The sequence below is a fragment of the Odontesthes bonariensis genome, chromosome 15 (assembly GCF_027942865.1).
Source record: "Odontesthes bonariensis isolate fOdoBon6 chromosome 15, fOdoBon6.hap1, whole genome shotgun sequence".
Lineage (NCBI taxonomy): Eukaryota > Metazoa > Chordata > Actinopteri > Atheriniformes > Atherinopsidae > Odontesthes > Odontesthes bonariensis.
In genome coordinates this window covers 9,057,822-9,070,443 of record NC_134520.1, presented here as the reverse complement: position 1 = coordinate 9,070,443, position 12,622 = coordinate 9,057,822, and positions in this window count along the sequence as shown.

Here is a 12,622-nt window from a genome sequence, read left to right as displayed (position 1 = left end):
CAAATATTTGACGCTTGTTTCAGATTTTTGTGTCTGTACTGCATCTTTGTCTCGTTTATTGTGTCCTTATCTTGTCCTTGTTTTCTGAATCTGTTTCTGCTGGAGGTCTCTTCCTGTTAAAAAGGAATTCTTCATGTCCACTGTCGATATCCAGAGATTCAATGTCTGAATGTCTGGAGATTAGAATTTCACTTTGATACTGAAAGCATAATTACATTTTTTGTGTAGTAAAAAAACAGGCTTTGTTTACTGTCTGTAAACTGTGTTTTTTTTCTTCATATTTAGCAGAGCACGCATCCAACTCACAAAACACATCAGGTTATACAATGTGAAAATGAACCCTCCAACTAACAAGTAAGCAGGCAGCAAAGTGTCTAATTTACTATGACTGTATATTCACACAATCTCTTTTTTTGGAAGCTTCTTTCTCACAGTGGAGAAAACAAACAAACGGAAACTTTGAGGCAATCATCATTAGCGTAATGTCTAAACCCTAGAAAAGCAATGAATTACTAAGGTGTCTGAAACATCTAATTTTGTTTTCCTGTCATTAAAAAGAAAAGCACTTGCAGAAATCATAGAAGTTGTGTTAGACGGCGTCTTTATGTTCACCATTTTGTGGCTGAAATGAAACACTGTCTCTCTTTGCTCCTCAGCAGACTCTGGCAGCTCAGAGAATGATGGAGGACTGCCATGGTCACCTGCGACAGCTCAGCTGACTGTCAGACACAGTGCCGGTCCACTGATGAGAGTGAAATTACTTCATAATAGTAGGGGTGTTCCTGGGTTTATATAACGATATGATAATCCTCTTTTCACACAATGATGATAATGATCATTATTATGGCAGGGGAGTAGGGGGCGAGGAAACCGCTCGGAATGGAGACTTTGCTGTATAATCCTCCTGCCTTGAAAGGTTAAATACGGATTTGAATATTATGATCCCCCACTCTGAAAATGATATTTTCATTTGAAGCAAATGTGCTCATTGTGCACTTTACCTTGTGGAGCAGCACAAGTGGCACACTCTACCAAAGAAGACATGCTTGCAGAGCTGTGTTTGCACTACTGCAAGAGAAAAATAAATCGAATTATCAGGAACGACTGATTCGAAAGATCCACTGTTGGACGCGTTGCTGTTAAACTTGAGTTGAACAGGAAAATGTTTGGAAGGAAACATCTGCTCTCTGTTTCTTTAATGGTCCCGTACAGTATCATCATGTTTCCCCTAATCTTTTACAAGTTGCACTTAACTCTACCTTTCACAAATGGAGAAGATTTTTCTACAGTTAACAGGACAATAGTGTCACGGGTAGCTACCAAATGTAGAAATACAAAATGTTACTGGTGATGTGTACATATATATCATTTAGGGGCTATGTTTATATGTTATGCATTGTGAAGAGTCTACAGCCATTTGGGAGCGACATGAAATTGAAAATACACAGTAGTTTTAAGTTTAAAGCCACAGAAATGATTTTGATTTCTTCTTTGGTTACCATGAACACAGTTCCTTGGCAAACATTTAATTCGTGTTGTGATATTTTTTGTCTGGGTCAGCATGTTAAGACCATCTTCCTTGACTTAGCTAGAAACACTTTTTTCTTTCTGTGCCAGAATAGATCTTCATTAGCACTCTGTGGGGATATTTGGATCACTGGCAGTGATGACTGATTCCTACAATTGTTCTGATGTCTTGCAAAATGTCCAAAAATATATCCATAAGCTTTAAAAGATTATGATAGTTCAGTTAGCTGTCTCTTAAACAAATACCTTATACTGGAAATCCTCAATGCAACACAAAGGCTGGAAAAGGTAACTCACGGGAAGTAGTTTTCAAATGGGCCAAAATATATTCCAATTTGTTCTTTCTGGTAGAAAGTTTGTTTTGCCTCCGACCACACTCAGCAAACTCTGACCACTGAGCCACTGGTTCTGATCCTGCCGCGCCAACAGATGCCTGCAAAACAAATTTCACTCTCCACTGCAGACTTATAGATGATATGCAACATCTTACTGCAAACACTGAAGGACCTAAGCTTTTGCAAGAAGGACAGCCTCAGTGTTGCATTTCCAGTTCAGTCTGTTGTTCTGGTGAAAACCCAGGTATCTGGTGTCCTCCATCAGCTCATTCTCTTCTCCCAGAATGAAGCTTTGGCTTATTCTGGTCCTTGTAAAATCAAGAATCATCTATTTTTTGTTCCCGTTCAAGATGTGGTAATTCTTCCCGCATGATGCCACAAAGTGGTCGACCAGCACTCATCAGAGAGTTTCTACAGATGACACGATTCTCAGATGTACAAGTATTATAATGATAACTGTGATACCGATTTTCACGAGTTGAAACAAGAATCGTTCAACTCAGGTTCATGTAGACACCTTGTTCATCACTCCTTTAGACTCCAAAGAATGTTAGTGAAGGCAGTCGCACCCTCAAACATTTGAGTATATCTTCCCAAAGATCAAATTATGTTTAGAAGACTGTGAAGTCTAGAAGTACATTTATTCAGTGATATAATGATATTTTTTGTGTGTTTGTTTTTTGAGTCATGCAATCTACGGGGTGTTGTGCTTTCCATATTGGCTTCACTTTTCAGACACAGTGCTTATGATCCATATGTATGTGCCTTACTTCACGGTTTATAGCGTTCCAGACACAGGAGTAAGTCCCTCATTAGGCTTGATAAGATGTTTTTCTGAAACCTCTTTGGTGACTGTTGGCACTCTTGTTCTGTTTACACATGTGCACATAGGATTGATGGTGCAGTCACATTTGTATAATCGCTCTCAGTGGCTGTGTTTATGTTAGATATCATATCAACCCGACTAAAACCTTCCTCTGAATAACATATTGCCATGTTAACAGAGCTTCCTCGTCACCTTAACCCAAATAAGATCAGATTAAGTCGGAAATAATCAAAATGAGCTTAATGGAGTATGCTGATTTTAGCTGTGTTATGTAGATGTGTACAACTCAATTAGACCAGCTTTTTTCAACAGATCAGGTGACTTGTTTCTATCACAAGATCTGGCAACACTCGCTCCACCGTAGCTTGGTGCAGAACAGGAATGCTGCAGAATTAGAAAAGACACTTTTGGGGTGAGGGAGAAACATACTTTGGGCTAAAAGTCCATGTTTAAAGTAAATGTTCTCTTAATTAGATTAAAGTCAATATTCTGAATATACATACTGTGCATGCTACTGTCTTTCCATTCAGCATTCATGAGTACTTATCATAATCAGTATGTGACATTTTTACATATATGACAAGAAGCTTGGAACAACTTCATGTCCTCATCTGTATATGTGAAGCTCACAAAGTTTAGATGCTGCTTTCGTATTTTAATTTTGTGATATGGTATAATAATAGTAAAGTGCCAATTAGGCAGTGCCCCAAAAGAAAGAAACAACAAATCAATAAAGATAACATGGTTTAAGAAGGGATCAGAGTTTGACAGGAACTGCATGTATGTGTTTTTGTGGCTTTAATCAACTCTGAGAGAAAACCGTAATGTAAGTATTGATCTTTGATGACCAGTGAGAGTCCTCTGCGGCCAGCTTTCACCCGTGATAAGTTGTTGACTTTTGTCATTCGACAAACTTGTCGAAAATCCAGACATTTTTCCAGAGTACTTCTATTTGCTCACTTGAAGAAAAGCTGAATAAACCCCAGATGACCCATTTTTATTAGTGAAAGCAATGTTCTTTTACTGCAAATTTTCTGTGAAAAATTATTACACCTATTAAATTATGTTTCTTTTCAGCAATTTTAAGCCCGAGTTCTTGATCGGAAAAAAGACTTAAAAAACACATTTTTGGAAACAAGGAAAATATCTTTGTTGTTGCAGAAAGTGCCACATCATGATGGTGAAACATTCAGAATGGTGGGACGCAGTTCAACTTCAACAATATACAGTAGAATCCTCAGTTATGAATAAAGCACTTTAAGGCATAATTGTCGGATGTCTTAAGATTTTTAAATATCTGCTGTCAGATATCCTAGATATCTAAAGGACAACATGTGACACAATCAAAACTGGGTAATCCACATCTGCTGTAGATGTAGATAAACTGACTTAAATAGGTGTATCACTTTTAGAATATATGATATATCATGGTGAAGGATTATATGGTGAACAACTAATATCTTAGATGTAAGTCTCACAAAAACAACAGACAAAAAGATTTACTGTGCGCATGCCATGAGCCACAGAGACCTGATACTTACCAGTGTTAAATATAATGTTCCTCAATGCAATTAGAACTTCCAATCTATGGTAACAGTACTTGAATTAGCCTTGTAAGAAATATTAAAGAAGGCTGTTGCATAAAAACAAATACCTAAGCTTAATAAATCCCATACTTATCTTTCAGTAGGACAGCTGTCTGCACAAGAAGGAGGTTGAGGTGGATAGAAAAATGATTAATATAATAAAAGAAAATCCTCAAATCCACAAAATCAATACCCATAATGAAGAACACTTGTTTTTGACCAGTGTGCCCTGTTTCAGATAGATCCAGGCAATTACTTTTGGATTGTACAAACAGCTGTTGCTTGCGTGGCGTCAAACTGACATGGCAATACAGTGTATGTTGTGAAAAAGAATATCATGTTTTATTCATCATGGATGCATGGCATTTAAAAAGTGATAAAGATAACATAGGGGTTATTACAGTAGTTATATTATCATAACAATCATTTGTTGAGTCATTTCATACTACATAAAACTGGGAGGAGGTCAGATAGGATGCTAAGTATTTCAACTTCTGGTATTTAAAACTTCTCCTTGAATCTAATCAGAAAATTAGTTGAACATATCAAACATTGTGTTAACTGATCTTGGAAAAGTCCCAAGCCACCACTTTAGATGCTTAGCTAAGAAAACATTGGCTAACAATTTACTGTCCAGACTGACGACTGAGGAGCTGCTGCTCAGTCCTGAATGTCCAGAAAATATTAAAATATGTACTAAAAATAAACTTTAGAGTAAACCTCTAGTGTTTGCTGATTGTCAGTACTTGATTAGCTAACATAGCTAGATGTTTCCTAGATGCTTTTAGTTAAAAGGCCGAACAGACTTTACTTTACTAAAATTTTTTAAATGAAAAAAATCACATTTCACATCCTAAAAAGTATCATGCAGAGAGTGCATATTATGCAGGTTAACTAGTAAACCTGCATAACAAGTAACATATTAGTATTGCAGTGTGGTCAACTGTTCTTTGATTTAATCAGTTTCAACTGTTAGCGTGATCTCCTGGGCCTGCTACATGTATTCAGTAACCCTGCCATTGGGGCAGTTCAGTATAGGAAGTTGTTGAAACATTTACATTGAAAGGAGTAGTGGCTGCAAAAATAATTCTTTGGCATGTGTATCTGGTGGATATTCTCTTCTTTATCATTCATTTTATTTGTGTATGTTACCCTGTTAATAGCATCACAAGTAACATTGGTAATAGCTAGAAAATCATATGGTGGTAATGGAGTAATACATTGATAACTACAAAGTTACGAGTTAATCTTTTTCATGAAAAATTAAAATTTGGGCAGTTAAGGACTATTTTTTGTTAAATCATCAGAACAGGAGGTGTTGGACAGGTCAACATTGTTTCATTTTGGATGAAAATACCATCTAAAAGCCATTTACGGGACAAACAGTGAAGGCTTTAATGAGTAGACTGCTGGAAATAACACGGTAATAATGTTATTACTTAGTAGCAAAAACATATTAGCCTATTGCTAATATGTTTTTCAATAATCAGGTCACGTGAAGTTAATCTTCCCTCAATAGTTTTAAGGTTGTAAGGTAAAACAGACTGATATTACCTTTCAGCCCTCGTATATGTCGTTTAATGGTTTTAATAATTTCTATGCTCTGCTATATTTGTCTGAATTTTACCTCAGCAATAATTAAAGGAAACAACAATTCTTTGCGGGGTTTTAAGCTAAATCCCTAATTCATATTAGGTTTGACTTATACAATTTCATGGCTTAATTCTTATTCTTTAAAAGAAACAACAACAAAACATGAAGACATTTCTGTCAGCAGAATCTTTACCTTCCCAAGCCTTGGTTTGGAATGTTTTTTACAATGCATATGTATGCACGCATGTCACCCTCTGCATGCCAGAAAGTATGTGTATATAATGTGAGACCAGTATGTGTTATACAGTAAGGGTGAGTTCAGTAGAAGCTGTGTAGTTTGTGCCAAATTTCAAACACGATTTACATTCTCAATGTAATGTATTAAAACGTTGACAGGGCAAAAGGGATTCACAAGATGCTGCATTAGAAACTCAATTTCTGTGATGAATTGCCTGAAGCCACTGAATTACAAACTGCTCCCTGCCACCTTTCCCGACTCACCCCCTCCCATAGCTAAGAAGTTGATTTTTTTTTTTGGTGCGTGTTAAAATCTCCTTAAACCTCTCTCTTAATCTGATCTGCTGAATGTGAGAGTGAAAGGATTTTCTGACTAAAAAGCATTCGTTTTTCGTCTTGTTGTGCATTGCCTTTTCCAAGTGCTGGGTCAGTAATATTCAAAAGTTGCTGCTTTGCTCTTCCGTCTCTCCAGCACTGCTCTGCTTGTCTCCGGCTTATGGATGTCCTTTCCACACCTGCTCCTTCGTCATTATTTGTGGCTGGTGAAAAGCTGCCACTGTACTAAACTAAGTGGAAGCATTATTAACCAAGTTGTCCCGGTTGATGATGACAAATATTTTGAGGTCTGCCACTAGCTTATATGTGTTTCTATGATATACTATACATAGTTTTAAAAGGTCTCATGATGTAATGAAAAGCAAAGTAAAACTCTACTGCTTATATGGTGCAAATGTGCATACCGAGGTAGTAGCCCAACTAAAAATTATTTTCAGTCTTAAAGACTGGATGGGGCTTTGCAAATGCTGTGATGTGATGCAGAGCTGGGGAGATCCGTTATATTGGAGCTTATTTAAGGCTGAGAACTAGCTGTTGGCCGACTCATACATTTCCCTCACCTGTGCTGCTTTTTCGATTTTACAGACAGAGAATATGGAGGGATTTGGATACAAAGATTCCCTCTTTTGATGTTTTGACGGTGGTTGGTGGAGAGCGCTGTCACGTCGGTCCAAAATCTCCCAAAAGGTCCTAAACTGGGCATCATGTGATGAAGATCACGGCAAAGGATTCCCAACATTTTTCTTCCTCATCAAACCATTCACTGCTGCCTGGTTCACTGAGGATGAACCGACCATGGAAGAGACCATTCCCATCAGGATAGGAATGTTTCATCAAAGGATAAAGGTGATAACGCAGCCTGGTGTTGATTTGCAGGCATGCACCACTGAACTCTCAGGCAACTTTGTAATGAAGACTTTGTGCACTGTATCCTTACAAAAATATCCCTTTTAATGTATCCGTCACCAGACTGTTCTTGCTGACCGCCTGAACACTTCCTTTATTGAGCCGCTTTCAGATTTTCCTCATATAGCGCACTACTCAAAACTCAAATTTAAGCTGCTAATCTCAGTTTCTGTCCCATTTTGCTCTGGTCTTAAGAACAGATCTAAATGATGGCCCTTTAGCCACACTTCCTATTGAAAAATCTTTGTGACTGAAGTTTCTGCAGTGAACCTGCTTTGAAAGTCACTTAGATCTCTTTCTTTTAGCCATCTTGATACAATATCAGAATCACCGCAGTCTATATATAACCATTTTTGAACATATTACTGTAATGATTTTACACATTTTGATCATATGTTATACTTCAATGTAATGCAAAATGTTGGCATGTTACTTTTTCAAAAGGCAGTTGTAGGAATGCAATGATTTTGGAGCCCAGAAATTGAAGCATTTGTAAATTTTTTGAGCTTCTGTTGTAAAAGTGCAATGTTTAACACTGTGGACCAACATAGCTGTTATGCACTCTGGAGTGAGACCGCATTGTATTAACGAGATGCCTTATACAACACATCTTTACTCCTGAGTTGGAGTTTCGGGTTGTGGAAGTGGCGTTTGCTTTTTTGGGTTTGTGATGGAGAAAGATCTGTTATATCTTTCAGAATGGGGGCATTAGTCATACAGGTTCCAAAGGAGTCAGCTGATACACAGGCTGGCTGTCAAGCCAGGTGTTATCCTCAGTGCAGCAGAGTCATGTAGAGAGGCTGGCTGGACAGTGACGTTGTGAAAGCAGATAAATGTACAAAATGTCATCACAGATCCTTGTATGTATCTTGTAGGCCCTTCTGGTCATGCAGGCTGCCCACCAAGAGAAAACTAAATGTCTATTTTCTTCGCTTAATTTTCTTGCAGCTTAGAGTCTGGTGTGTCAGAAATAGGATAATAAAAATATAAACACTGAATAGAGAGCTAGAGGATGAACACAATAAATAACTGGAGGAGGAAAAGACTTTTTCACATAAGTGTCTGACTCATTGTTCTATGGGTTCATGTTTTATAAGGATGATGGTGCCGGCCCATGTGATTGTGCTTCTCCTCATTGTTCTGTTGATTTACAGCACCAGCACAATGGCGTAATAGGAGTTTGGCTCTACTGCTTGAGAAGAGGTTTTGAGTAATGCAAGTGGGGTCTTTTGTTTGTGAGCTTGATTGCGAGGAGTGGGGAAGCCTTGGAGCTGTCATCCCAATAAAGAAAGCTCCTCTGTACAGTATTAACACCAACATCCAGTCAAAAGAAGGGGGAAAAAAGCAGATTTAGTTCACTGCTGTTTGGTTTTCGCACAGAAAGGCCATACATTAATGGAAATCCAAATATTCCAGCATTACTAGAGGATGATAATGTAAATTCAAGTTAATATTGGTACAATGTGTGTGTGTGACAGTTTGCCATAATGCGCTCTTCTTGGATTAGTCATTCATTAAACAGGTTTGCCATGCAAAGCCACTGTCAGATTTTTGTCAAGGAGGACAGAATAAGAGAGAAAACAGTGCCAACAGAGGTTCTTACAATTAAAATTTGCTGCCTGATTATGGTGACCGGTTTAATCTCAAGTATGTGAGTTCCTCTGTAGATTTGGGGCAACAATTCTTTGCAATAATAGAACAGAAAGACAGGCGAAACAAAAGAATGCATTAAAGCGCTGTGTTTGGTTAAAAAGGAGCTGAGCAGCATTGTCAGGAGAATGATGATGTTTCATTAGATGGTTCAGAATAACAACATCTATTTATAGATCTTTTTACCGCTTTCAGATCGGTGTCTGTTTACCTTGCAGTGTTCTACAATATGAAATCTGAGAAAAGGATCAAGTGCTATTGTGTTCAGTGTGCAAAGATCTTACTGAGATGCAAAGCTTTTGTCTTGTAAATGCCTTCATTGTTTTTAAAGTGTACACTCTCCGAGTGCTTCAACATTTCCCACTAAAAACATGAACAATGTTTCAATTCAGGCCAATGTTGCTTCAGCTCAGTTTTTAAGTTGAATTAAGTTTTGTTCCATTTAGTTCCATGTTTGCTCAATAAATCTGAATAAAGTTTATAAATGTAAACACACTGGTTATATTCCCAAACTACAACATGAGAGAAGCACCAGACTTACTTCCTTTCTTCAGTATACATTGAGGAAAGAATGAAAAAAGCTCAAAAAGCATGTGGTTTTGCATATAAAACAGCTGATAAGGAGTTCAACAAATTCTGGGTGGATTAGCTGGTTTGAAAAGTTGTGCTTAGTGCATGTAGATGGCAACTTTCATTCAAAGTAGATCCAGCTATGACATCATAAATCATGAAGATGATATATGTTTTCTTTAATATAGCAGTGTCTCCATGTTGTATATTTGACCAGAGCATTTTTTTCAATATGCTAATGTCAGACAAACAATTAAAATATTTTAATGGCTTCTGTAAATATTAGGGATGCACTGGCTGTAAAATTCTGAGCAAATACAGATGTTAAAGATAATTGTTTGGCTGATGGACAATAACCAATACTGATTATTTTTGCCATTTATTTTCCCTCTAATGCCAGGGAGGCAATGAAATGCATTATAAAGAAATAACGAGATTTAAAAAATAACTGAGCAGAATTTCAGCCCTTCATCCCACCATCTCTGAATGTGCACAAATTATTTCATGAATGTAAAAAAAAAAAAGTTGTATGTAACCTTTCACATAAAAACATAATTTGTGTGTGTGTGTTTTCTTTAAAAAATAAATAAATAAATGTCTGCCAACTTGAAAAAAAAAAAATCACCAGCACCACTATCGATATATGTCAACCTATTTACCAATAGTTGCAATATAATTGATACTGATTTTAGACTAATACATCTGTACGTCCCTAATAGATATAGTAAGTTCGCTCTCTGTCTGCTGAGCTCCAAATACTTCAGTTTTTGCAAAAGGTGTACCCAAGCTGTCATTTTAATGACACTTTACCCATTCAAATCCGCCATTTTCTTTTAAACCAGATTACAAATCTAAATTAAGTCTCTGAATGCCCTAACTCAACACATAGCAGTGTGGCAGCTGCACACACAGATTCACAGAATCCTGGAGGATAGAAATCACAGAGGGAAAATAAAGATCCATACAGAAATTTTGCCTCGTTCCAGTCATTTCTTTTCAAAAGACACACTAAGTAACTAACTAAGTACAAAAAAATCATAGCACAGCTTTTTTAAAATCTGAAATGAGTGCATCTATTATATTTCTGTGAAGATATTTATATATATATATATATATATATATATATATATATATATATATATATGTATATATATCAAACTTGTTAAATATCTCAAAAACAATTGGTTCTGACATGTGGTGTTCGACCACTTTTTTTTCATCATTTTTCTATTCAAGATGTTTTTGCTTTTTTCGGGGGGGGGGCATGATTTGCTGAATATATCTGAAACTACAACGTTGTAAAAACTAAAACATTACCATCTGGATAACGATGCTGTTTAACCATACAAATAACATGTAGCTGGCCAACTCTAATGCCTCTGTGCCTCAAATACATCTTTCACTGGATGCCAAAGTTCGCAGAACAGTCTGGGGTCCCTATTCAAATTTCCGGAAAACAGGGGTTGAGGAAGAACATGATTCGTTTTCATGTTTAGGGGGTTACGCACACATACAACTGGACTCACGGTGGTTGTCCCCAATGCAAAGATTTTATGAAGAGCCAACCTGATATAGAAGGTAAGGACCAACACCACGCCTCTGCTGTGACCAATTTTCTCCAGGCAGATTAGCAAACTATGATCACAGACAACACGATTAAAAGAGAAACGGCTGCAAATGATGAACGTAACCGGATAAACTCCCTTTCTCCAGGGCCTTCATCCTCCGCTTGCACTGGCATCTGTCGCTGCATCATTAGAAGTACGTCTAAGTTGTCTTGTATGCTCAATTCTTATGCTATAGCAAGGCCATAGCTGAAAAGTCACAAAAATAATTTGGAAGTACAATGTGCGTTTGTGACTTAACATCCAACTGTTTGGTCTGTTACAACAGTCTCTCTTTTGCCCAAATAGGGTAGTGTGCCCGTCTGTCAATCAGCACCGAAACACCCCCAACCTTTCATTTTGTTCAACACATTTTTCTCTTTGAACTCATATTTGTTACTTGCTTTACACAAACTTTAACTGCATGATTTCTGTAATTAAACAATCAATTTGGACACAATCTCTGGATTGCTGTGACTCGACGGCTAGTGGTTGTCCTCCAACTGGGAAAATTGGGAGTTCGATCCCCACTTGTCAAAGTGTCTTTGGGCAAGACACTGGTGTCCACGTTACCCTCGTATGATCATCAGTGTGTGATTGTACTGAAAACAAAGGTGCTCTATACTAATAAAGAGTGCATTTATATAATATGAAGTGTTGTATGAGTTTTGGTTTGAACAGGTAAATTAGAAACACTTTTAGAACCAAGACAAGATTAAAAAAAGTTCTATTTAAGTGTGGTCCATTAACCATTACATATATTGAATAACAGAAAAAAGTAACACATAAAGTCCTGTTCAAAGCTAGTGTTGCTTACAAACTTTTTCCTTTGGAGGAATAATCCGCTAGAAAAGCCCTGCTGCCTGCCTTTGGAGAGTAAGATGTTAGCAAGTCACATACATAGTGATTGAATCATCTGATAATATTTTGGTAAAAACTTTGAATGACAGACTTTCACCTGTACAATAAAATGTATTATTACAAAAGTAAAGAATCTAAAGTACTAAATTTAGATGTTTTCCTTTCTGTAAGAAATAAACATTATTAGAAATAATTAAAAATATTATTTGAAATTCACGTTCCAATTCTTTTACAATGCTTTTTCCCTCTGTTTTTTCTGTTTCATTTGTTCAAGGACTTTCAGGAGAGTATAGCTAGTGCTTTTCATTTTAAAAGAAATAACAAGAGACAATGAACCTGTTTGGATATTTAAAAAAAGGAAGAAAAAAAACAACAGCTGACAGATAGTAGTATAAGTTTGTTTGACTGCTTTTGTCATTTCTACCTTCAGGAGTCACAAGCATCATAAATAGTCCATACATCCTCACACAATTCTGGCTTTGGGTGTGCGCCGTTTGTCACTCTTTGGAATTGATAAAAAAAGATTGCTCCCTGGAGAATGTGTTGTTACTGTCATAAAGGGAAGGCCATGTCCACATTATTATTTTTCTC